At 38.7% G+C, this 22,625-nt stretch overlaps 1 non-coding gene across 1 annotated transcript; it reads left to right on the top strand.

Moving 5' to 3' along the window:
* The first annotated feature begins 22,042 nt into the window (after positions 1-22,042).
* On the top strand, positions 22,043-22,149 carry LOC112823782 (U6 spliceosomal RNA). The gene has a single exon (XR_003208139.1). It is a non-coding gene; the product is annotated as a U6 spliceosomal RNA (small nuclear RNA).
* The last annotated feature ends 476 nt before the right edge of the window (positions 22,150-22,625 follow it).

The following is a 22,625-nucleotide window of genomic DNA, read 5'->3' as shown; positions in this document are numbered from 1 at the left end:
TTGGAATTTTATCATCAGAGCTTTGCCTAGTTTTTAGATTCATTGAAATATAATATATTTGCAGATACGAGTATATAAGTATATGGCTCAGTGAATTTCCACAAACTGCACATGCTCATGTAGTCATCACTAAAATTAAGAAACAGAAAATTACCAGCATCCCAGAAGCCTCCCCCCATGTTTCTTACCCCATGTCACTACCCCTCCAAAAGTAACCATTATCCTGATTTCTAAAAGCAGGGATTATTTTGGCTGGTTTTTGTTCTTTCTATAAACAGAATTATACAGGATATATTCGATAGTGTCTATCTTCTTTTGTTCAACATTATGTTTGTGAGATTCATTCATGTTGCTGAGTTAGCTACAGTTTGTCCATTCTCATCACTGCATAGTATTCCATTCGACGACTTATTTATCCATTCTACTGTTAAGGAGCATTTTTACCTCGTTGGCTATGAATTAGTCACAAGCTGAATCTTATTTGCAAAGAAGGCTAGGACATATAGTTTGTTATGTACAACAAAATCAGGGTGTAGTTACTAAGGAAGAAGGGAAGAATAAATATTGTACAGGCAAATAATTTTCTCAATTACCTTGTAATTTCCTTTCTAAAATGTTTAGATTGCCTGTGGATAGTGGGAATATGGAAGGTAATGGGTGTTTTTCATTAAAAAAAGTTTTGGGGGCACCTGGGTGGCCCCGTCAGCTAAGCGACCAGCTCTTGGTTTCGCCTCAGATCGTGACCTCAGGGTTGTGAGTTTGAGCCCCACGTCGGGCTCTGCGCTCAGCATGCGGTCTGCTTAAGACTCTCCTTCTCCTTCTGCCCATCCCACCCCACTCACTCTCTCTCTAAAAATAAATAAATAAATCTTTAAAACAATTTTTTTGTCTACTGTTTTATATTAAATATGTGTTACTATTCTAATTACCCACACAGAAATATAGTAATAACTAACTTTATTGATTATCTACCACATGCTAGGCCTGCTCTAAACAGTCTATATTTTATGCACTCCTCAAAGCAAATCTTTAAGGCAGGTGCTACTGTTCTCTTCATTGTGTGTGTGTATATATATATATATATGGGGAAACTGAGGCACAGGGCGGTTAAGTGACTTGCCCAGTGTCATCCATTTAGTGAGTGTTAGAGCCAGTGTTCAAACCCAGGGAATCTACCCGGCAGTCCATCCTTCACCTCAATGTTGTATGGCCCCTCCTGAAAGGAGATTAAATGAGAATAAAAAAGGAAGCCAAAAGCTGCTAAAGATGACAACACCATTCTCATTATTTTCACAAATACAAGAGCCACAGCTCTGGCACCCTTCATTTCATTTTGATGTGCTCCGTGTCCAGTGAGATCGCTGACAGGGGGCTGCCTGCACACACCACTGGAGAGGAACCATGCCCTCCTGAAATCAACTGTGTCCCCACCCAGGGGGCAGCAGGCCTGGGCTCTGCTTATTTTTAAATGCATTTGACACCCCTGGCAGCTCTGGCCATCATCAATACCACTTAACATATTTCCAAGGAGTCTGGTATGTTTGGGAGCGCTTCCTTGCCTCAAACTAAATTGGCCAATCCACAGGGTGAGTGCCTGAATCCATGCTAGGCTGGTTTGAACCTGTTCCGTGTACATAAGAATGAAAAATATTAGACATCTGTCACTTTATCCAATTAAGTCCTACATTTAGCTTATTAATAGAACTAAGAGCCTAACCTAGGTCACCTGACTCCTTCAGTAGATGCCATTTCAGTGGATTTTGCAGTCCCTCTGATACCAGTATCCTTATGTCTGCCTTCTTGTTTCTTTAAGTAATTGTATTAAATAAAATCTCATGAACAGAAATTGCACTGACTGTAACTGGTGACATTTGAGTGTTCCAATGCCTCTCAAAAGCCATGTTCAGTCTGGCATTGAGCCATCTCCAAATGGAAACCCATTTAAAAACCCATTTTCCTGGCAAGAAACAATTGATGTGAAACTAGACTAATGTGATACTGAAGAGGCCTAGGAATTGACATAGTAGAGTTTGTTTGCTAGAATCCCAGGTCGGGCAGTGTAAATGTTTTCCCTCTTTGGATGTACTGTGGATTGATTTGAGGTTAACTTGGTTTAAATTCTGGCAAGTGGAGTTGGTGGTTCTTATGTTTGGATTTTGTTATCAAGATCCTGGCAGTAAATTATTTTAGTCCTATTATATTTTAACACCCTTGAAACCAACATCTGTGTTAGCTTCCTGCATTAAGGAGGAAGAAAATTCATTTCTCCGGGGGTTCCGTAGTTTTTCCACTCGGTATTCTTTTTGGCATTCAGCTAAATTTCATTTTTCACATATCTTCTCTCTGTTGCCTAGAAAGAAGTACCAGATTCTCCTCAGGACCCTGCCTTTTTCTCCCTTCTTCCTCAGGGTCTCCGGACTCCCTTTGCCCCACTCGGACTGGCCTCCCTGAATACCCAGCCATGCCCCTGAATTTGGGCCACAGGCTTGAGTTGGAAAAAAAGACCATTAAACATTTACGAGTCTGGCAGGCACTTTCACTTAAATTATCCAATTAAATCTCCACAACAAATCTCTAGGTCTGGCATTCTTTCAGATAAGGCAACTGGCACTCCAAATAATTAAGTAATTTTCCCTGGGTCCCACAGTGAAGCCAGACCCTGGACTTTGAACCCGGTTTCATATGGCCTTCTCCCCTGTCTCCCTAAAACTACCAATTTGTTCTGATCCAAGAGATGCAACTGCCTCATTACTATCTCCCGCCTCATTATAAAGATGGAAGAGCTGTAATCATCCACACAAATTTGTACCAAGGTGCTGCCATCCCTTCTGAACAGAGACCTCTTGAAGATTAAATGAAGCACTAATAATACACTGCAAGGTAATTAAGTATGATGCGTTTCTCCTCCTGGGGCTTTTTGCATTTTAATTGGACAAAAGTTTAAGTCAAGTGAATGAAACTCTGAGACTTCAGTGAGTCCTGAGAGGCTTTCAGTGGAAAAGGGGGTGGGTGGGCTTGATTAACCTTTCAAGAGTCATTCCAATCCTACTGTATAAGAAGTTTAGTCTCCCAGCCCTGGGCAGTAGCTCTGTTGCGCAGCCTTGCTGCTGTGTCTACCCGTACGGCGTAGCTCCATCTTAGCTCAAGGTCTGGATTTCTGTGTGTTTGTAGCATTCTTGTCCACAGTCACTCCCCCTCAGCTTTATGTTCCTAGCTCTTTCTGAAAATATAATTCATAACCAATCATCTTTAACTCCTGTTTCACATTTAAAATAAAATTGTCTCTTGTATATCTGCATATTCCTCACATTATCATGTAATTGCTTACATGTTCTCTTTCTTCTTCAGGTCTTCCTCCAGCCTTGTCTGTCTAGCTTCCCCAGGCTCGCTGAGCTATAGTTGCTCTTTTTTCTGTTTCTTAAATACACCATGCTTCTTTCCACCTCAGGGCCTTTGCACTTGCTGCTCCCTCTGCGTAGAAAGCTGTTCACACAGCAGGCTCCTTCTCATCAATAAGTCCCAAGTCAGATGCCACCTCTCTGAGAGCCTTTTTCTGTCATCCCTTAGAAATAAACCACCAACCTCCAGCCACTCCATAACACTCATTAGTTTTGTTTTCTTCATTGTACTTATCTATCTGATGGTACCAGGTTTATTTTGGTCTCTTAAAAAAAAAATCTATTGTAACTGCAGAGAACAGGGACCTTTTCTTGTTCACTACTATCCTCCGCCACCTAGAACAGTGGCTAGCACTTAGTAAGCAATAAATAAATGCTGATGTAATACATGAATGGAGAATCATACTCAATAAATGTTAGTTGAATGAATGAATAAATGTATGATGGAGAGTTTGGTTTCTCCTTATTCTGGACACTCACATCCATACCTTTCGTATAGCAAAATTACTGTCTCCTCTGTATTGCAGTTGTCCTCTTTCTCTGGGTAGACTAGGAGCTGAAATAAGTTTGTCTGTGTATCTTCCCTAGCACCCAGTAGAGTGCCTTTCACATTGTAGTTTCTCAGTAAATGGCTGAAGTGACTCCTTCCATTTTCTGATGTCTAATGTAGCCTGAGAAATGTCATTCAGGTTCTTACCAATGATGCAACCAAGCTGGTATTCTGTCTTTATGGGTAAGTATGTTCATGCTGTGTGATAATTAGTGCACAAGGTAAAAAAAGGTGTCTTGCATGGCCAGCCCCTTCTAGTCACCCTTCTGGGTCTTAGAAACATGCTAAGAGCAGTCATGACAGTAATTTGCTCATGGATAGAGTAATCAACAATGTCAATTATCTTGTCTCCAATAATCTTGTATTAACATTTTGAACCTCAACAACACATCAGGATATCTTTAAAGAACAGCCTCAGTGACGCCTGGAACCCTGTGTTCCACTGTGACTTAGCAACCAAATCCATCTATAACAGGAGCTTGGATTATTTTCCACTAATGTGTTTGTTAACTTGTACTTAGGCCAAAATTCATCTGCCATTTTTACTTTGCATAGTTTATCCCTCTCATTTTGGCATATCTCTCTCTATAAAAATTCAGTATCATTTTCAAATTTAGAGATTTTACTATGCATTCTCTTTTCCAAAACATAATAAATCATTAAATCAGATTGGCCTAGGATTGATGCTTTGGGAAATACCACAATGTACAATACCCCATTTAATAATGTTCCTTCCCTATTACTTTGACATTATTCTTTATCCATAATAAAACCCTCTGCTGAATCCTAGGGTAACCCAGTTAAGCTATTGGTGTGAAAAAATTTCAAAGATTTTTCCAAGAATAAAATATATTCATGACTTTCCCTTTCCCTATACATTTATTTTCCTTCTGAAGGAATTTCATGGATCAGTCAAGCATGATTTATTCTTACAGAAGCCAACTTGGTTTTTCTCAAATTGACAAGTATTTGGTAATCCTATTTTTTCTTTCTTTCTTTTTTTCGAGACAGCAAGTGCACGTGTGCAAGCTGGGAGGAGGAGGGGGAGGATCAGAGGGAGAGAGAGAGAGAGAATCCCAAGCAGGCTCCACGCCTAGCATGGAGCCCAAGGTGGGCTCAGTTCTGCAACCCTGAGATCATGACCTGAGCCGAAATCAAGGGTTGGAAGCTTAACCGACTGAGCCACCCAAGTGCCCCAGTAATCCTATTTTTAATTCACAATTCTACTAATGTGTAGATATCTCCCTTTTAGAGGCTTGATCCCCTCCCATATTCCTTCAGACCTGGCAAATAATAATTAAGTCCACACCTCAATTTTCAGTCTTTTTTGCTAACATAGGAAACAGGTACAAGAGAGCAGTAAAAAAATCACCAGACCTACCTTATTAATTTTAAAAATTATTTTGCTATATAATAAAAATTGATGTCCATGTGCACATTCAGCTACTGGTAAACATGTGGCAAAATTAGTTTAAAACGATCTGATCAAAATCACCATGTTTTCGGGCACCTGCATGGCTCAGTCAGTTAAGCGACCAACTCCTGGTTTCGGCTCGGGTCATGCTCTCAGGATCCTGAGATGGCTCTGCTCTTGGCGGGGAGTCTGCTTTAGAGTCTCTCTCTCCCTCTCCCACGATGCCCGCCCCCCCCATGTTCTCTCTCTCTCTCAAATAAATACAATCTTTAAAAAAAACAAAACAACCCATCATGTTTTCCAGCACCCATTGAAAGAGTTCCCACAGGGCTTCATTTCCTTTTCCTTTTCTCTTTTCTCTCGATTTGTCTCCTAATTAATTCTGCCATTGTCCTCTCATCCAAATATTGTTACAGCTCTTTCCCTAGGCTTTATATATTTTTTCCCTTTCATCTCTAACTCATTAACTCTGTGTTTAGTTTCATTGTTTATAGCCAGTAGTTGATAATAATGAATTTTAGCTTGAAATACTCATGTAGCCTCTACTTTATGGTCATTGATGTCACTCTTACAAGTTTTAAATGGACTTTAGTGCATTATTCCTTTTTTAAGAACTTGAAATGCTAGTAACTCTAAAAGAAGTTTAAACCCATCTATTATTCTCTAGCATACTTCTTTAAACAATCTGAGCAAATGAAACATTTAATCTTTTTCCTTTATTCTGCTCTCTTTGATGAAAACCCAGTACTCTTGATTTGTTAATAAGGCAAATAAATTCTCCTTTGAAAGACACGATGGTGGTGTACTTGTGCTTAGCATTACAACTAGAAGCTCTAAGCTTCCAAGTGACAATTTAGAATGCTCCTTTAACCTTCATTCATTGCAAAATAAACAGATCTATGAAGCTAAAACTTGAGGAATCTGTAGTAGATGTTCAAAGCTTTTTAGTGTTTTGAAGTGAATCATTGAACACAATCTTTGAGTGGATTTGGTTATTGTTTGTTTGTTTTTCTTTAACACTTATATTGAGATATAATTCACATACCATATAATACACTCTTTATGCCACTTCCTGCCATAAGCAACCACTAATGTACTTTTTGTTTCTCTAGATTTCTCTATTCTAGGCTTTCATATAGATAGAGTCATATAGTGTGTGGTCTTTTGTGACATTTCTTTCACTTAGTATAATGCTTTCTAGGTTCAGCTATGTTGTAGCAATGTATAGTACGTTGTTCCTTTTTATAGCCAATAGTATTCCATTGCATGGATATACCACATTTTATTTATCTGCTAATCATTCGACAGGCATTTGGATTGTTTCCACTTTTGGCTATTAAGAATTATGCTGCTATAACATTTATGGACAATTTTCTCTGTGGATGTATGTTTTCATCTTTCCTAGGCACATACTTAGGAGTGGAATTGCCATGTCATGTGGTAATCCTATGTTTAATCTTTTGAGGAAGTGCCAGACTGTTTTCCAAAGTGATTGTGCCATTTTCCATTCTCACTAGCAGTGTCGGAGGGCTCTTTTATTTTTAGGTACTTGCCAAGCTTGTTCTTATCTGACTTTGATTCTAGCCATCCTAGTGGGTGTGAAGTGGTCTCTCATTGTGGCTTTGATTTGTATTTCCCTGATGTTGAGGATCTTTTTGTGTGCTTATTCGCCATTTGTGTGTTTTCTTTGCATAAATGTCTATTCAGATTCTCTGCCTAATTTTGCAGTTTTATTATCGACTTGTAAGAGTTCATCATAGATTTTAGGTATAAGTCCCATAACGCAAAAGTTTTTAAATTTGATGATGTGCAGTTTACCTATTTTGTTGTTGTTGTTGCGCTTGCAAACCATTGCCAAATCTAATGTTGTAAAGATATGCCCATATGTTTTCTTCTAAGAGTTTATAGTTTTTGCTTTTATGTTTATCTTTGATCCATCTTGAGTTAATTTTTATAGATGTCATAAAATAAGGATTATATATTAATTTTTATATATGTCATAAAATAAGGATCCATCTTCATTTTTTTGCATGTGGCTATCTGGGTGTCCCCAACACCATTTGTTGAAAAGACTATTCTTCCCCATTGAATGGTTTTGGCAACCTTGTTGAAAATCAGTCGACTATAGATGTATGCATTTATTTCTGGACTCTCAACTCTCTATTCCCTTGATTTATGTCTACTTTGTGACCATACCACATTATCTTGATTACTGTTGCTTTATAGTAAGTCTTGAAATTGAGAATGTAAGTCCTACTTTATTTTTCCTTTTCAGAATTACTTTGGCTATTCTGGATCCCTTGCAACTCTATTTGAATTTTATAATCAGCATGTCAACTTGCAAAAAGAAGTCATCTGGAATTCTGTTAGGAATTGCATCGAATCTGTAGATCAGTTTGGGGACTATTTATTTACATCTTAACAATGTTTCCTTGTCTCTGGACATGGGAATGTTTTCCCATTTATTTAGCTTTTATTTAATTACTTTCAAGAATATTTTTAGTTTTCAGAGTATTAGTTTTGTACTTCTTTGTTAAATTTTTTCTTAGGCATGTTATTCTTTAGATGCTATCATAAATAGATTGTTTTCTTATTTTCATTTTTAGGTCGATCATTGCAAGTATAGAGATACAATTGATTTGGTATCTTGCAACTTTGATGGATGAATTCATTCACTAGTTCTAATAATTTTTTAGTGGGTTCCTTAAGATTTTCTATATACAAGAGTATGTCACCTGTGAATATCGTTTTATTTATTCTTCTCCAATCTGGATGTCTTTTATTTCTTTTTCTTGCCTAGTTTCCTCCATATTTATAAGAGATACTGTTTTATAGTTTTCTTTTCATGTGTTTGTCTGCTGTTGGTATCAGGGTAGTACTGACCTCATGGAATGATTTGGAAAGTGTTCTTCCTCTTCTGCTTTTTGGAAGAATTTGTGAAGAATTTGGATTTATTCTTCATTGAATGTTTTGTAGAATTCAGTGGTAAAGATATCTGGGCCTTGGTTCTACTTTGTGGACATTTTGGGGGGTTACTGATTTGGTCTCCTCACTTGTCATAGTTCTATTCCCAATTTCTATTTCTTTTTGAGTCAGTTTCAGTAAAATGTGTCTTTCTTTGTTCCTGATTCTCTGCCTGAGCTTTCCCACTTGATTGTCTGTAAGCATTGGCGGCAGATGTGATAAATCTACACCAGGATTGTGAACCGCAATGAGTATGGCTGGCTGCGAGACTTGGAAAGAAAAAAAAATCAGTCAGGGGTCAACAACCTGTGAATCAATAGAAGCCAGAATGTGCATTAGCAAGGGAAGTCAGGACCAGCCATGAAACAGAGCCAGTAGGACACTAGAGCCCAGAGGGAGGATAAGAACCAGGAGGTATGCAAATCTGGGAAGGGGAAAAAGCAATTAAAAAAAAAAAAAGGCAGACTGAGGTTCAGGCAGAAAGATCAGAGCCCAGCAGTGAGAATAGAGATAATGCCTGGCACTGTACCAGCCTCAGCCACAACCTAGGAGGTTTTCTGAGCATGTGGTGAAGGCTGGAACCTCTCCCAAAGCTTGGTGCCCTGCGATGCAAGGATGCAGACATGTGGGACTATCTGACCCCATTAAGGAATGAGAGAAGAGGAGAAATGAAGTAGTGGGAGAATTCTCAAATGATCTATATATCCTGTTCAAGACATACTCTAGAACCCAATCCCTTAACTATGATGGAGAACTACCAAAGAAAACAGTTAATTTAATTTAAATATATAATTTAAAATCCATTCTCAAACCATACATGAGTATACCAAACAATGCATAGTTAGACTGACATTTTATATGTCCCAGAAGCAAGAAATTATTTTCTCATATTTTGGAATATAAAAGCTGGGCCGTTATTCCAAATAATTCTCTTCCAAAAAACATGGGTAACATGAGTCCATTAAATAAATAAAAGAAGTAAAATGGAAAATATTTCTGATCACATATTTGATTAAAATATTTAGTATTGTGTATCTGGAAAAAGACGATCCCTTGAGGAATACAAATTCCAAGTAAGATGGGGTTTATTTTAAAGAGAGAAAGCCACAGCTATGCTAATAATCCCTTTTAAGATTTTGTGGATAACATGAGACCCACAGTAGTATCTAACATAAACATGTAAGGAGATTTGAGAGAAACACAACAAAAATAAACTGTGAGAATCACCCCTACAAAGTTTGTTCCACCCTCTGGCTCTTTTCGCATCTGAAGGAAAGGACGAAAACTCCTGGGAGAGGAGAAAAAGTTAAAGAGAAGAATCAGACAAGTCAATTTATAAACTATTTTCTCAAAGTAAACACCACATTAATTGATAGATGTAGAGATAGACTGATGATTTGATTTGTTATTAAATTAGTCAGGACTCTTTTAATTTAAAGTTCTGGAAAACCAACACAAATGAGCTTAACTCCAAAGGTAGCTTATTGGCGCATATTAGTTACAAAGTCTAAGGACGAGATGGAGCTGGAGGCTATCTATCACTTTCTCGCTCTCTCCATCTCTTGGCTCTGATTTCTCCTCCTCCTCCTCCTCCTCCTCCTCCTCCTCCTCCTCCTCCTCCTCCTTCTACTTCTTCTTCTTCTTCTTCTTCTTCTTCTTCTTCTTCTTCTTCTTCTTCTTCTTCTTCTTTTTCTTCTTCTTCTTCTTCCTCTTCTTCTTCTTCCTCTTCTTCTTCTTCGAAGGTCCCATACCTGCCACACACCCATGATTGAGACCCTTACCATCTCTCATTATTCTGCTTGCAGTAACCTCTTGAACAATTTGTATTCTGCAGGGCACCCTCCACATTACCATTAGAATTGTCTTTCTAAAATGAACTTGCATCATGACACGCTCCCGTTTAAACCCTTCCATTACCTCCAGGACAAAATCCAACCCCCAGGCGCACAGCTGCAGTGTGATTTATGGCCTGGCCCCTAGGTATCTCACCAGCCTCATTCTGACCACTCACCTTGCACTGCACGTACTGATTGTGCTGAACGAATCCGTGTTCCTCCCTCACAACATGCCCTTTTGCATCTTCATGCCTTTGCACACACTGTGCCTTGACCTGAAATTCCCTTCATTTTTTGGTCCCCACTCCCTATCCAACGAACACTCATTCTTTAAAGATACTGTCTCCTTTAGAATACTTATGAATCCTCCCAGGCTGTGTTGGGTGTCTGTGCTAGGCACATCCAAGCACCCTGAGCTTACTTTAATTATATCACTTTATTGTCATTTTCTGTTTGTGTCCTCCTCTAGGACACAAAAATTCCTCTGAAGACAGGGTCCTTGTCCTAGCCTAAAATCCTGGGAAGAATAGATCCATAATACGTATTTTAAAAACATAAATGATATTCTAAAACTACACAGAAACCCAAAGCCCAGGAGGCTAATTACAGACTCAGTCTTTCAGAGAACCAAATAAATAATGTATGGGGCAAATTTGAAAAATATTTCGCTGGGCACAGAAAATTGATAAAGAGATAAAATTGAATATAATAGATATAGAAAGTATACTGGACAGTTGTTTCTTGTCTTCCAGGTCTATTTTTTTTCCTTTTGGAAATCTTTCACCCCACACCTAGTGTGGCTATCTATCATATGACCTCCCCATCTCTGCCATGAGAATGGGCATGTAACTCACGCTGACCGCCCTACACCCTTAGACCTGGAAATGGAACGAGTGAGCCAGGAATAGGAATGAGCTCCCCTGATCACCCCCCAACTCATAGAGCCAATTAGCATTTTCATGAAGGGACTGATATTGGGTCCCTTTTGGAATCTCAAATCATGAGCTGCCAGGGGGCGCTTCTGATGTCAAGTAAAGCAAGCCCGCCTGAGAATTAAGCCAGAGTAGGAAAAGGATTGCTGAAAAGTAGAGAGATGACATTTGACTTATAGTTTTGAACCATTGCATCCAGATGTATCTGAAATCAGATTTCACAATCAAACTCCCAATTATGTGAGACCTAACTTTTTTTTAAAGATTTATTTGTTTATTTGAGAGAGTGGCAGGTGTGCCAGTGGGGGAAGGAGAGGGACAAGTAGACTCCATGCTGAGCGCAGAGACGGACGTGGGGCTTAATCATAGGACCTGGAGACCACCATCCCAGCCGAAACCAAGAGTTAGTCCTTCAACTGACTAGACTTCCCAGGTACCCCATGAGACCTAAGCTTTTATTCATTTGCAATCATAAGACAAAGATTGGTAACTGGAAGTGGAATATAGCAAGTGTCAAGTCTAAAATGTAGAATTGTCTGAGCTGAGGTGTAATGAGAATTCTGTTCCCACCTGAGTACTGAACATTTGGGTTATGAGGTAGGCACAAATTAGACTGTCACCTGTTGTAGTTTGGAAATCTGATCACATGCCTCCTGTGGCTAGTGTTTTAGTGGCTTGCAGAAAATGTCAAGATACTGGAGTTAGTTAATGACATTTGATGCTTTCAATAATATCAAGAAAAAAGAGTCTTCATCAAACAGTTAAACATAGAGTTAAACATATTATTCAGCAATAAAAAGAAGTGAAGTACTAAAGCGTGCTATAACATGGATGAACCTTGAGAATATTATGCTGGGTGAAAGAAGTCCACCACAAAGGACCATATAGTGTATGATTCCATGTATATGAAACGTCTACAACAGAGAAGTCGATAGGGACAGAAAGTAGATTAGCAGTTTCCAGGGATGGGAGGATGGGAGTATCAGGAGGTAAGGGAGTGGGGTTTCTTCCTGGGATAATGATAGTGTTCTAAAATTGATTATGGTGTTGGATGTACAACTCTGTCGATATACTAAAAGCTGTTGGTGTGTATACTTGAAATGGGTGAATTATATGGTATGGAAATTATATCTCAAAGATAGCTCTCTTTGTCGCATGATCAATTTTAGAATTTCCTTCCTGATCCCTGTAGTTCTTTTAAAAAGTGCTAGTTCTGGCCTCAACAGCAAACAGCAAGGCGATACCATACGGCTTTGCTGAGAGGCCCTTTCTGCCTCTAACCTGCAATCTCAGATACCCAAGAGTCAGTGACTCATATGCGTTTGGAGAAGTCTACGAGTACTATTCTCTACTTGAAGCTAAAGTTAGTGAAAGTAAAAACAAGGAAGTGAGGACCATGGTGGCAGCTATGACTGGTAAGGGTAGAAGTTTGACCCCTGGGCCTTACCAGACACTTCCTACTGTTACTTCTCTGACTGACAAAAGCAAGAGTAATTCCACTGCTAAGAGACAACCACTGTATGGAATCCAGAGAAATATTATGGGTCTTGGGGTGTTGGGCCACTTGAAGGGACAGAAGCTAGGAAGAGTACAGTGAAACCAAGGACTAGGGGGATGGGCAGACAATCAAAGTCTGTGGCAAAGAGAAAAAGCCACTGGGCTAGGGGTTTAGGTTCACGAATCATGATCCGGCCAGAGCTCTGGTTTTGGCCACTGGTTCTTAGAGTGGACGATGCAGAAGAAATCCACTGCCAGAGCAGGGTGTTTGCTCTTTCTACCAGGAGTGTAGGGCTATGCCGTAGTGTATGGGCTGGAAGCTGGTTTCCCATTTTCAAATAAAAGTTTTTGTTGTAGTTTCCGATTTTACCTCCTGTATTGAAATCCTGAATATGTTGGGGGTAATTATGTTTCTTATTTACCTATAGGTTGCTAAATGATGAGTCATCTGGACCTGAAATCCTGGTCTTTAGAGCCGGACGTGGGAACTGGATGAGTTTTGGAGTTTCTTCTTTTGGGGAAGAAGAGAGTGTGTATTCATTTATGGAAGAGAAACTTGTGTTGTCATAGGGAGGGACACTTTTTATTTTTTTATTTATTTTTTATTATTATGTTATGTTAATCACCATACATTGCATCATTAGTTTCTGATGTAGTGTTCCATGATTCATTGTTTGCACATAACCCCCAGTGCTCCATGCAGAACGTGCCCTCTTTAATACCCATCACCAGGCTGACCCATCCCCCACCCCTCCCCCCGAGAACCCTCAGTGTGTTTCTCAGAGTCCATCGTCTCTCATGGTTTGTCTCCCAGGAGGGACACTTTTAAAAATGAATGGACAGGGGCGCCTGGGGGGCTCAGTCGGTTAAGGGTCTGACTCTTGATTTTAGCTCAGGTTGTGATCTCAGGGTTGTGAGATGGAGCCCTGCGTAGGGGTCCCCACTGGGCGTGGAGCCTGCTTAGGATTCTCTCTCTCTGGGTGCCTGGGTGGCTCAGTCATTGAGTGTCTGACTCTTGGTTTTGGCTCAGGTCATAATCTCCAGGTCATGGGATGGAGCCCTGTTATCAGGGCTCAGTGTGGAGTCTGTTTGGGATTCTCTCCTTTTCTCTGTCCCTCTGCCCCTCCCCCACCCCCTCTCTCTTTCTCTAAAATAAAATAAATTTTAAAAAATCTTAAAAAAAAAGATGCTCTCTTTCCCTCTCCTTCTGCCCCTCCCCACCTTTCTCTCTCTCTAGAAAAAAAAATTTGAATGTACAGAAATAAGGTTGCGTGTGTGTATGTATAGTATGCTGGGTAGTTTAGGGACGGGGGGGTACCTTTTCTAATTTGAAACAGCCTGACCAGCATGTGGTGGGCATATGATATGTGCCCCTCCATACTCTGGTCATAGGTGCATCCCATATTAAAGCCAATTAGAATCACTATTTTGGTAGAATTTATACACTTTCTGGGGGGAGAAAAGTCTTTCTCAAGTCACCTGTAAACTTGAGGCTACTGGGAGCTAGTTTTGCTGCCATTTTCAGAGAATCTGCCAGAGGGCAAGACTAACAAAGAGGGAAGGCAAGAAGGCAAAGACTGATACGTGTTTTGTTCTTTATGGCATCCCCAGCACTACTAACAGCATCTGGCACATAGTGCTCAGTACATGTTGGTTGAATGAATAAAATCAGAACTGAAACATAGGAAGAGAGAGAGAGAATGCTGGTAACCTGGTTTGAACTTCTGGCTCCAGTTGTGTTTAGAGCCAACCATACCCCTTCAACTCCCCAAATACATCAGGCAACAAATTCCCTTTATTTTTTAAATTAATGTGGCAGATCTTGAAAATTGGCTCATGCGGTTAAGACTCTAGGCCCATACTAGCATGGCTTCATGTACACCAGAGGCTAGAAAATGGACGTCTACATGACTCAGGTGCCTTTGCACTGAGTTCTGCATGTGCTGTGTCGCCACCGAATAGATGCATCTGAATGAGATTTGAAAGGGGGAGACTCGGAGAGGATCATGACTGGCTCTACTGGTAACAGTGGCGGGGCATTCTGGTGCATTGGCAGCAGCTAGGACAGAAGCCCTGATGTCTAGTCAGTCCCTAGCTCCATGTGATCAGCAAGGATGGCAGCGATTTCCTGGTCTGGCAGCTTTGGTGACCAGGACAGGAGCAGCGTTGCCTTCACTTAAGTGAGCAGTGGCCTCACTGAGGCAGATTCTAGATGTAGCTTCAGGCCTGCTACTACCAGTCTTTCGATCATTCTGTAGCAAGTTAAGAGTCTTGAGTATCTCCTGCCTTCACCTGACTAGAACGAGTTCTGTTTTCTACAACGAAACTCTGACCATGACAACAAATTTGATTTTCTGTCAGTAGCAACTGCAAGAGTCCAGAAAAGCTTTGTAGAAATTCAGAAGGTAAAAACAACAAAGGAGCAGAAATAATGAAACTAAGAGAGAACTTGCAAGTGTATAAACAAGGGAAATGGTATTTTCAGTGGAAAAAAAAAATATCCGACTGGCCTCAGACCTCGGTAGGACACCAAATCCCACGAAACAATAAAACAAGATCCATAGAAACTTGAGGGTGGGGAGGCTGTCATTTATGTGTAATGTCAAACAAATGGCATTTTCAGATGTAAAAGATCTCAGAGTCAGACCATGTATATGTCCTGTCTCAAAAATTTCTCAACGCGGGCTTTCCTGCAGAGAGAGCCAAACTAAAGAACACAAAAGTTGAGAATTTGTAGCAGGAAAAAAAAAAAAAACCTGCTGACATACAACAAAACCAAGTAAACATAAAAATAAAATTCATAAATAGATAATAAAAGTGAGTGCGAAACAAAAACAATTGTAAAGAAAATTTGTGATTTTTTTTTTTATAGAGAGGTGTATCTATTTTTGCAAGCAGTAGAAATGAACTCTGAGCAAAGACAGGAATTTATCAGAGGGCTGTGGGGTAGGCACAGATTCAAAACAAAAAACAAATCATCAAGTCTCAGAAGGGTAGGAATCAGAGCAAGTCCGGAGATCCAGAAGAAACTAATGGACAATCTCAAGTCATTACAGCTTCCATGCTCTGCTACAACCATTCCTGTTTTTTTTTCAGGTGAAAGCAAAGTGCTTCTGGTCTACTCTGATTATTTAGAATGTAGAAAAGAGCATTTCCTAGTTCTGTCACTGTGTTCTAGTGCCCGAGACTGTAGTATTCTGTCCATATGTATGTGAAGCAGCACTTACAACTAGGATCACCATCCAATCACGCCAGACATTGTTATTCATCAAGACTGTGGGGATGCTTTCAACCTTCTAGCAGGATTTCCCCCCACATCTCATTGGTCAGAATGGCATCATATTCCCATTCCTAAACCAATTAATGCAAGGAGAATGGAGTTATTTAGATTTGGGTTTAATTAAAATTCATCCCTGGGTACTGGGGAGGAGTTCAGGCTCCTTGAGGCACATGATTGTCTTCTAACTTTAAAATAAAAAAGGCATTGTGTTAAGCAAGTAAAAACAGCTGTTGGGTAAGCCACAAACAGTGGCATTAATATCTGAAATTCCCTCAGGGATATAGTATTGCCTTTGATTTACTATTTTACTAGGGAGAGGAAACTCTAGTATCTTCCATTTTGTTCTTCCTACCATAATAGGGAAAATATCTGGGGATTTTTGCCAGTTGTTAAGAATATTCTATTCAACACAGGAACCGGAGAAAAATCCACAGGATGAATGGGTTTAGAGTTTGTGTCAAATTTCATTCATTTTACTTGACCCAGGTATATCCTTACTCTGATAGGTAGGTTTCAGTGAATTTTTGTGTGCCAGAAATTACTATCAGCTCAGACCTACTATCTAAAAATTACCAAAAAGCCTTAATTATTTCTCTTATCCCAGGACATAGTTATCCTCTTAAACGACCTTTAGGAATATCTAGGGGTAATAGTCAAAGAATCATCTTTTGCTGTTATGGTTACTAGTCTCCCCTTCAAGCAAGATGCTGTGGATCTGTGGATTCAGCTCTGGAAATTGGATGAGAAGTCATGATTCTACCTTCTTGGCTCAGATAACCCTATTCAACTTACCCAGGGTATTTTGGTTACACAAGTCAAGTAAGACTTTAGTGAGGACCCTATGCTCAAAGAGACATAGCCAGAGGTCTCTGAAAGTGAAATCATTCTGATTACTGAGTTGCTCTTCGTGCCTATGATAATCATGCCCACTTTGCCTCTGATTGTTGATGGAGGCTGTTTCACTTCTGCAGTCCCAAGATTCTCCCTTCCCAAATGAAACTAGAGAACATATTTGAATTGCAACTTTCCCCACTAGCAATTTCCAACATTCAGAAAACAGTGAAGCATCAAAAAAAAAAAAAAAAAGATACTGGAATTTCCCTCAGCAGTGCAGGTCTCAAGGCCTTGGGGAAGGGATAGTCATTCCAGTCCTTCTTGGGGCAACATTTATGGGTATATAAGAAGGACACTTATAATGGAGCTATTCCAGCATTCCTATCTCAAGGAGTCGTTAATTTCCTTCCTGTATATATGCCAAGGGATTTTTGGCATCTCCATTTTCTTTAATGAGGGCCAGTGTTGGAGGCTGATTTGCTTTATCCAACCCACTTAGACACCCAACTGCTTGAGCCAGCACTTTGAATGTAGCGCTTCTGATGAGTGCATCCACATTGACAAATTCAGTCCAATCTAAAATTATGTTCCACTCTTCTTGGTTGAGTGCTTTCAAAATATATTCCCGCAAAAATTTCAACAGTAGTTTCTTTTTTAAAAGTAGAAAACCTTCTGCAGTCCTTATAATGTAAAAACCTTCTCTTGGCAAAAGGAGCGTCCTGGCCAACTATATGAGGCAGATGTTATTGCCTGTTCATGTGCTATGTGCTCACTGCAGCATTAATCGAAGGACTCGTCATATTTATTATTTAAACAATTTTTAAATTTGAGTATAACATTACATTAGTTTCAGCTATACAATGTAGTGATACAACTTCTCTGTATGTTATGCTATCCTCCCCACAAGGGTAGCAACCATCTGTCACCATACAATGTTACAGTATCATTGACTATGTTCCCTCTGCTATGCCTTTTATTCCTGTGATTTGTTCAATTCATAACTGGAAGCCTGTATCTCCCATTCTTCTTCACCTATTTTGCTCATTCCCCCAACTCCCCTTTCCTCTGGCAACCATCAGTTTATTCTCTGTATTTATAGGTCTGATTCTGCTTTTTGTTTACTTATTTATTTGTTTTGTATTTTAGACTCCACACATGAGTGAAATCATATGGTATTTGTCTCTCTTAGTCTGACTTATTTCATTTAGCAATATACCTGCTGCCTCCATCCATGTTGTCACAAATCGCATGATCTCAACCTTTTTTATGGCTACATAATATTCCACAATATATATCTCACATATATATACCACAAATATGTATACTATATATTATAGATATATATGCCACATAGATACACTATATATACATATATATATATACATGTATGGTGTATGTACCACATCTTCCTTACTCATTTGTCTATCAATGGATACTTTGGTTGCTTCCATATGTTGGCTATTCTGAATAATGCTGCAGTAAGTATAGGGCTACAAATATCTTTTTGAATTAATGTTCTTGTTTTCTTTGGGTAAACATCCAGTAGTGGATAGTGGAATTACTGGATCATATGATATTTGTATTTTTAATTTTTTGAGGAACCTCCCATACTGTTTTCCACAGTGGCTGCACTGATGTACATTCCCACCAAAGGGGCAGGAGATTTCCTTTTTTTCTACATCCTCACCAACACTTATTATTTCTTGTCTGTTTGATTTTAGCCATTCTGACAGGTGTAAGGTGAAATCTCATTGTAGTTTTGATTTGCATTTCACTGATAATTAGTGATGTTGAACATCTTTTCATGTGTCTATTGGCCATCTGCATGTCTTCTTTGCAAATATGTCTATTCAGGTTCCCTGCCCATTTTTAAAATTGGATTATTTGTTTCTTTTTTGTTTGTTTGTTTTGGGGTTGAGTTGTATAAGTTCTTTATATATTTTGGGTATTAATCCTTTATTGTATATATCATTTGCAAATATCTTCCCCCATTCAGTAGGTTGCCTTTTTGTTTGTTGATGGTTTCCTTTGCTGTATAAAAGCCTTTTATTTTGATGTAGTCCCAATAGCTTTTTGTTTTGTTTTGTTTTTTTGTTTCCATTGGCAGAGGAGACATATCTAGAAAAATATTGCTATGGCTGATGTCAAAGAAATTACCACCTACGTTTTTTTCTAGGATTTTTATGGTTTCAGTTCTCATATTTAGGTCTTTAATCCATTTTTAGTTTATTTTTGTGTAGTGTTAGAAACTGGAGGACTTACTGTATTTAAAGTGCCAGGAATGGTGTGGACAAAATATGAGAGGAGCATTCCCCCAAAACCCAGTTCCACTGGTTCTCAAAAGGCTTGAAAGTAGAGAGTGTTAAAATCACTTAAGTATCCTTTGCAAAATGTACATATCTGCTCCTACATCCAGGGATGAATCAGATGATGGTGAAGGTTGGAGTAGGGACATCATGCATGTTAGAAAATCTCTCTAGGTTTTCTGATAGGCACCGTCCTATGCTTACAACTCATGAGCCCCAGAACCACTACTTACATGCCCATCTTAATCATGAATATAGTTTAAAGAAAAGGATAAAGTTTCTGTTTACAATTAATTATATGGAGGGTGACTCTTCTTACATTTTTTTAAAATTGTGTTCGTGTTTCTAGCTACTCTAAGAGAGTAGATGAAGTATATTTGCCACCACATTTTCTAAGTTAGCTATGTGACTTGGTCAATGGAAGATGAGAGGAAGCGACAATGTGTTACTTCTAAGCAGACACTTTAAGAGGCAGTTTGTGTTTCTGCCAACTTGTTTGCTTTTTTCTCTACCATAACAATGACATGTTCTTAATAGAGGCTGCTCCTTTCGGCTGGTTTGTAGAATGACACACAGAACAAAGTTGCAGCCACTGGCAAAAAGCATGAGCAATATATAAATACTTGTTCTTGGAAGCTATAGAGATTTGAGTTGTTTGTTACTTCAGTATACCTGACTAACATATATGAAATGATTTTTTCTTTTTTTTTTTTTTTTTTTTTTTTGAGGGGGTTGGTGAGCACCTTGATAGGTTTGATTAGGTGTTTAAAGTGACACCGAAGCTTGGATTCAGGGCATGATCTAAAGAGAGCTAAATTTCTTAGTTTAAGGAAGTAGAAAAGCTTTGTTTTATCTGTTGGAGGGGTAACTGGCCAGGGAAATAAAATGGAGAGAGCAGAGGGCTAAGCAATGAAGCAGGAGACTAGAGATCCAAAAACTGTTAAAAGACTTTTAGGTCCACAGGTCTAACTTGGGGTTTTATATTGCTTCCGTTTTTGCTAAGTGTATTACATATACATGCCACATATGAGTGTGTTTTTGGTGGAAATATAAGAAATGGGTCGAGTTCCACATTTGGGTTAACTGTCCAGAACAGAAGGAGCAAGAAACAGCAGGCTGGGTCCCTCCATCCGTTGATCCAATTGAACGAAAGCAGGAGCTTGAAGTCTGAGGAGACCATGGGATTGTAAGTATCCCTAGGAAATTGTAGAAATTGTAAGCAGAATTTTGCACCCACAAACCAGGTAGTGTGCATCTGAAACAATCTTTTTTGAATTTTAAAGCCTAGATTTAGGCTTTTAAATTCTTAAATGTTAGTAGATCAATTATAACTACATACTAAAATAATAATCCACACTGACCAAATAGTATTCATCCAGGGATCTAAGTGTTTCAAAATTTGGAAAGTTTTTAGGATACATTAAGGATAATAAGGAAAAAAGATCACTTAATGATCACTTAGTGATAGTTGAACGGCATCTGATAAATTCAAAGTATAGAAGGACACTTCTTTATTTTTTTTTAAGATTTTATCTGTTTATTTATTTCAGAGAGAAAGAGAGTGCACGAGAGAGCACAAGCAGGGGGAGAGACAGAGGGAGAGGGAGAAGCAGGCTCCCTGCTGAGGAGGGAGCCTTTGCGAGGCTCTGTCCCAGGACCCTGGGATCATGACCTGAGCTAAAGGCAGAGAAGGACACTTCTTTACTGTGATTTAAAAACAATCTTTTAATCTGTCATGATCATACTCTTTGGTGAATAAAGCCCTAAGAACCTTCTTCTGGAAATTTACTGTAACATAAAAGGCAGAAAACAGAAATAAGAACTATAAATGTTAGAAAGTGACATTATTAATATTTGTATATAAAATGATTGAGTATCTAGGAGACCCAAAAGGATTGTGAATAATGTTAACAAGGTAGACTGACATGAATAAAATTGATAGCAATGGACACACCATATCCTTTTTAGGAAAGTTAACTATTTTAAAGGTGTCAGCATTTCCCTAAGTCAGTTTATAGGTTCATTTCCAGCCTGTTTTCTTATTTGTTTGATTTCTGGGATTTGACAAAGTGATTTTAAAGTCCATTTGGAATGATGAACACACTGTGTTAGCAAAGACAAAGGTGAAAAAGTTTAGGAGTGAGGGGTAATTTATCCTATCAGCATTAAAATAGAGTAAAAATGCACAGTGGTGAGATGGAAAGAACATGGGCTTTGGACCCAGTAAACTTAGGTTTGAATGCCTGGCTCTGACACATTCCAGCTGTGTAGTCTTAGGTAATTAACTTAATATCTTTAAGCAAAATATGTGTTATAAATCCTAACTGACCTGAGTCGAAATCAAGGGTCAGATGCTCAACCAACTGGCCACCCAGGTGCCCCCATCGTAACCATTTTTAAATGTACAGTTGGGTGGTATTAAATCCATTCATAAGATCATACCACCGTCAATCCCTATTGATTTTTGAATGAATCTTCAAACATATATAATTACTTATTTTTTTAATAAGTGAAATCATTCTGATTATTTTTCTATCAGCTTTTGTTCTCCACTTAACTCTCTAAGAGATATTTCCGTGTCAATAAATGTAGAACCACTTAATTCTTAGCAGCTTTATATTTGCCAAAATATAGCCATAATGCAATTTATTTGACCTTTTCCCTTAGGTTATTTCCAGTTTCTTTCCTAATTTAAACAATGCTAAAATGAAACCCTGTACATCTGTATTTGAATATATGTGTAACTATTTTTGTTGGAAAGATTCCTAGAAGTGGGATTGCTGGTTCCAAGTATATATGCATTTTTATTTGAAAGATACTATAAAATTACTCTCCAAAAAGTCTTTAATAATTTATGTTTCCAAATGAGTATATGAAAATGTCTTTTTGAAAGCAGTCTTTTGACAGTAATATGCCAAAAGCCTTAAACTGCTCATGCTTCTTGTCGCATTGATTTTGTTTGTGGACGTCGTCTCAGAAAATAGTTCTAAAACACAAAACAAATTCTATACAAGTATGTGCATTGTAACAATGTGCTCACATTGGCAGCACATATACTAAAATTGGAACGGTACAGAAAAGGGTAGCACGGCCCCTGCGCAAGGGCGACACGCAAATTCATGAAGTGTTGCATATTTTTAAAAAAATGTGCATTGTGTAAGTGAAAAAAGTCAATTAGCCAAAGACAATTACAATATGATCTCACTCATATGTGGAATTTAAGAAACAAAACAGAGGCTCATGGGGGAAGGGAGGGAAAAATAACACAAGATGAAATTAGAGAGGGAGACAAACCATAAGAGGCTCTAAATCATAGGGAACAAACTGAGGGTCCCTGGAGGGGAGGGGGGTGGGGGGATGGGGTAACTGGGTGACGGGCATTAAGGAGGGCACGTGATGTCATGAGCGCTGGGTGTTATATAAGACTAATGAATCACTGACCTCTACTTCTGAAACTAATAATACGCTACATGAATTAATTGAATTTAAATTAAAAAAATAAATAAAATTCATCGTAAATTTAAAAAAATGGGCATTGTAACATTATATATATATATATAATTGTGAAAAACTGGATACAACCTAAATTTTAAAAATGGAGCATGTAAATTATTG

The sequence above is a fragment of the Callorhinus ursinus genome, unplaced genomic scaffold (assembly GCF_003265705.2).
Source record: "Callorhinus ursinus isolate GAN/ISIS: 27379988/994484 unplaced genomic scaffold, GSC_fseal_2.0 scaffold5, whole genome shotgun sequence".
Classification (NCBI taxonomy): Eukaryota; Metazoa; Chordata; class Mammalia; order Carnivora; family Otariidae; genus Callorhinus; species Callorhinus ursinus.
Note: the sequence above shows the minus strand (reverse complement) of the source record. Positions and strands in the feature narration are given on the sequence as shown.